The sequence below is a fragment of the Physeter macrocephalus genome, unplaced genomic scaffold, assembly GCF_002837175.3.
Source record: "Physeter macrocephalus isolate SW-GA unplaced genomic scaffold, ASM283717v5 random_1302, whole genome shotgun sequence".
NCBI classification, from domain to species: domain Eukaryota; kingdom Metazoa; phylum Chordata; class Mammalia; order Artiodactyla; family Physeteridae; genus Physeter; species Physeter macrocephalus.
In genome coordinates, this window is record NW_021147050.1 from 1 (window position 1) to 4,730 (window position 4,730).

Here is a 4,730-nt window from a genome sequence, read left to right on the forward strand (position 1 = left end):
CCTATACCCAGTTTCCCATTATTATTAACATTTTATATTACTATGGTACATTTGTAACAACTAATGAAACAATACTGATACAATATTATTAACTAAAGCTCCTCATTTTATTCAGATTTGTCTGGGTTTACCTTACCTTTTTCTGTTTCATGATCCCATCCGGGATACTACATTACATTAAGTTGTCATATCTTCTGAGGCTACTCTTGGCTGCTGCAATTTCTCAGACTTTCCTTGATAGTTCTGTGGAATACTGGTGAACACTTTTGTAGGATGCCCTTCTGTTGAAATTTGTCTGATACTTTTCTCATAAATAGACTGGGGTATGGGAGGAAGACCACAGAGGTAAAAAGCCATTTTCATCTCCTCAGATCAAAGGTACATACAGTCAACATGGCTTATAATTGCTGATGTTGACCTTGATGAATTGGCTGGTGTAGTGTTTGTCAGGTTTCTCCATGTAAAATTATTCCCTCCCTCCTTTCCTCCCTTTCCATACTGTACTCTTTGGAAGGGAGTCACTGTGCATAGCTCACACTTGAGGAGTGAGGAGTTATACACCGCCCCCTGCCCCCATCCTTGCCGGCAGTGTATCTACATAAATTATTTGGAATTCTTCTGCAAGGGAGATTTGTCTCTTTTCTATGATTTATTAATTTATTTAATAATTTATAACAGTGTGGATTCACGGATATTTCTTTTATACTTTGGATTGTAATCTAATATTACTTGATTTCTTTTTTTTACTCCAAATCTTCCAGCTTTGCCCATTGGGAGCTCTTCAAGTGGCTCCAGTGTCTCTTTGAAATATCCCCCATCGATGTAGTTTTTGTTTGTTTTTCAGCAATTCTTTATTTATGAGGCTATAAGATGTTCCATTCTAATTTTGAATACTTCTTGCCCCAGTCCTAGATCTAGAACCAGACGTTTCTCCCAGGAGCCTTGTTTTCCATTACTGCACAGAGGTATCAGAAATCAAGATCTGGTACCAGGTGGGCTCTTTGCTAGTGTAGTATCATTGTTTCTAGGCCAAAAATATATTAAATTTTACACTTTCAACACCAGCATACACACAATTACAATGCAATTGTACTATTCATAAGATAATTATAGGTTTATGAACAGTATTAAATCACAGTACCGTAGGAGCCTGTGGTGGCTCCGACACTGGGTCCTACCCTGGGACATACACGCAGAACTTGTGGATGAGGGTCTGCTCCTTTCCATCCTGTCCATGTACTGCTAAGACTGATGTAGAATCTCAGTGGAGATGACGTCAAAAGTCCAAATGTGAGACCTTCTCTGAACGTAAGGCCACAGCAAATGGCTCTTTTGCAGAGCTGCCCACCCCACGTCCTCTTTTCATGATAAGCCATGGAAAAACATAGTGGATTTAGAACCAGGACATCAAAATTCTGGACCTGGCTCAGTCTGATCCAGTGTGTGTGGCAAATACATTCTGTGCGGGCCTCAATTTCCAATGATATAAATTCAGTCGTGTGGGATTGGACAATTGCTAAGGACCTTCCCAGTGCTAGCATATTGTAACTCTCAAGAGTATTTCATTGAGAGAATGTAATTGACTCCATCTCTCCTTGTACATGTGCATCAATATTCCAGAAAGTCTAAGAGGAGGGATGGTGGTGGTGGGGGAGGTCACTGTTAATAAATAGGAGCTACACTTTAAATTATGTCCTGAAGATGCTGAGGTCCGTTAAAGGCTTTGCTAGGCAATCAGGCCTGAGAAACATTAGACCTTTCTTTTTAAAGAATGGAGATAAAAGAAGCATAGGAAATATTGGTGGAAAGAATCTCTTCCATTACCTTCAAGTTTGCTCTGGTAGAGCAAGGCTTTTTTTTTGGTAAGGGCAAACGCCTCATCTGTTATTTCCTCTGACTTCAAATAATTACCTTTAATGCAGTGATGGCTGAACTACCTCTAAGTTTCTTACCAGGAATCTCTGTCTAGTTTTTTCTTTTTTTTTCTCCTTCTTTTGTGTGTGTGTATGAATATTATGTCATATTTTTTTACATCCACATGGGGCCCAGTGGCTTAAGGTGTGCCCAGTTTACAAGTGTCATCTCCTTCCTATCATTGACTGGGACTGTTTCCAAAACCAAACAGAAGAAGGAAAAAAAAAAAAAAAAAAGAAGAACTCTAGTGCAGAAGAGACACTTGGGAACTGTCACATCTGATTATGAATGCAGGAGATCAAAGGTACAAGGTCTTAGAATCGGCCCCTTCCAACTTTTAACATTTAAAATCTTCAATTGGGCTTCCCTGGTGGCGCAGTGGTTGAGAGTCCGCCTGCCGATGCAGGGGACGCGGGTTCGTGCCCCGGTCCGGGAAGATCCCACATGCCGCGGAGCGGCTGGGCCCGTGAGCCGTGGCCGCTGAGCCTGCGCTCCGGAGCCTGGTGCTCCGCAACGGGAGAGGCCACAACAGTGAGAGGCCCGCGTACCGGAAAAAAAAAACAACAAACAAACAAAAAAATAAAATAAAATCTTCAATTGGCTTTTGGACCTACTCAGCAGAATCCCAGACTTTGGTCTACAACTGGTTAAAAATTGATAGAGGTGAAGATTCTGGGACTGCCTTCTTTACTTAGAAGTTTACATTTTAACTCCTTCTCCCACCCCAGGGACACATACACTCAGCTCCTTTCCATCCCCCCTCCACCTTAAAGTTACATAAATATATATTTAGACACAAGTTATCGAATTTAGAACAGATAGACATGCTGCAAACCATCGGGGTTATTCCTTCACACAGTTGAGGAAACTGAGTCCTGACAAGTGGTTTTGCTCCACGTCCCATAAGGAGTTCCAGGCAGAACGGTAATTAGAAACCAAGGTTTTCTGACAACAAATCCATTCCCCCCCCCGCCCACCTCACGCTGTGCCCCCGCGGAGTTACACGTTTGTGCGTGTGTCTCTGTATGTACCTATGTTACATAGACACCGACATGTAGGAAACATGCACCAAGCATCTGTGGTCTGACCTCAGGGAACAGTTTAATGACTCGGATTTCAGGCAGCTGACAGGGTTCCGCTGGTGGAGGTTGAAATAAACAAGAAAAGCCACTGTGGAGATGTGAATGGAAAAGTACCGAGCACTCCCTTCCTCAGCACATTCTTCCGCTCTCCAGCTCTCCCTGCCGTCAAGCCGGCTTCAGATAGGCTTCGGCATGGTCAGGTGTACAGAGGGCGGTGTGGAGAAGAAAAAAAAAAAAAAAAAAAAGCAGGCACAACACGCAAATCAAGTTTTTCCACTTCTAGCCTTAGGTAGTAAAGACAGCGAAGTACAGCAGCCCGGTGGGCCAGCCACCCCGAGTTTGCAAACACTCAAGTGCTTTCCTCCCTGCATCCCCTTCCTGGTCCAGCTGCTGCTTTCCCTCATGCTAAGGTTTCCTAGGAAGTGAAAACCCTGTTATTCAAAACAGTGCTAGAGTGCTGTAAACAAATGATTATGCACTCCCCCCCCATCACTTCTCTATTTTAAGCTCCGATATTTATTTCCATTTTGAATAAGTGAGAAAAGTGTGGAAAAAAAATCAGTGTTTGGGGGGGAAACTCTGAGCTAGACCAAAAAGGTTTCTAAACTAAAAAAAAAAAAAGGTCTCAGGATAATAGAGGCTCAAAGCAGGCAACATATGGATAAACGTTGACACTTGTTTTTCTGAAGGTAGTGGCTGGAAATCATCTTCTATTTTTTTTTTTTAATGTCTCAAAACTTTCTGCTCAATTTCTCTAAATCATACCAAGAAAACACCTTTCTTTCTCCAAGGATAATGTAAGGAGCTTGTTTATAATAGCTCTAAGTGAAGGATTTGAAATAAAACTAATGGGTAAATAAGATCTCCCATACCATCAAAAGTAGCTGTTGAGTACCATAGCACAGGTGACAAGCATAACCAAGCCCAGATGACAATTAAAATTCAATACTCGGGCTTCCCTGGTGGCGCAGTGGTTGAGAATCCGCCTGCCGATGCAGGGGATACGGGTTCATGCCCCGGTCCGGGAAGATCCCACATGCCGCGGAGCGGCTGGGCCCGTGAGCCATGGCCGCTGAGCCTGCGCGTCCGGGGCCTGTGCTCCGCAACGGGAGAGGCCACAACAGTGAAAGGCCCGCGTACCACAAAACAACAACAACAACAACAACAAAACAACTCAATACTCACTGTGACTTGGAGTTTGTTCTGAGAACCAGTTTACAATTTTACACACAGCCTAAAGCAGCCTTGCTTTCCTCAATTCTGCCAGAAAACAAGATGCCCATCTCCAAACCCAGGTAGTCAGATCACCCTGATTTTCTAACACAGGACCACCAAACCACGAAGACACATTTTCAGTTGTGTCCTGGGGTCCCGCACGCCTCCAGTGATGGCTATCCTGTCCTCTTGAAAGAAGGAAGCCTTGAGGAGCTGAGTGATTGACCTTCAGGGTTCCTTCCAGTTCTAAAATCTGTAATTCTGTGATGTGATAAAGATCTACCAAGGTGCCAGAAGTTCCTGACAGGGGAAACCAATTTCCTGTTTGGAGTCCCCTTAGAAAGAGGACAGGACAGTGCTTATTCCAAGGATAGTTTCCTTTTCAGCTATGATTTAATTGTGGGGAAGATTCTCCGGGGGGAACTGGATGCAAAATCTGTTCCTTTCCTTAAATAGATGTAATATTAAGACCAAGCTATTTTATTTTGTAACAAAGCTTTTATTTACCCAGAACCTGTG

General features: G+C 43.2%; 1 long non-coding RNA gene across 1 annotated transcript; it reads right to left on the reverse strand.

The window, feature by feature from the left end:
• Positions 1–57: 57 nt before the first annotated feature.
• Positions 58–4,730, reverse strand: LOC129391968 (uncharacterized). The gene is made up of 3 exons (XR_008616914.1): positions 4,182–4,730; positions 3,003–3,181; positions 58–318 (listed from the first exon to the last, which is right to left on the reverse strand). It is a non-coding gene; the product is annotated as an uncharacterized lncRNA (long non-coding RNA).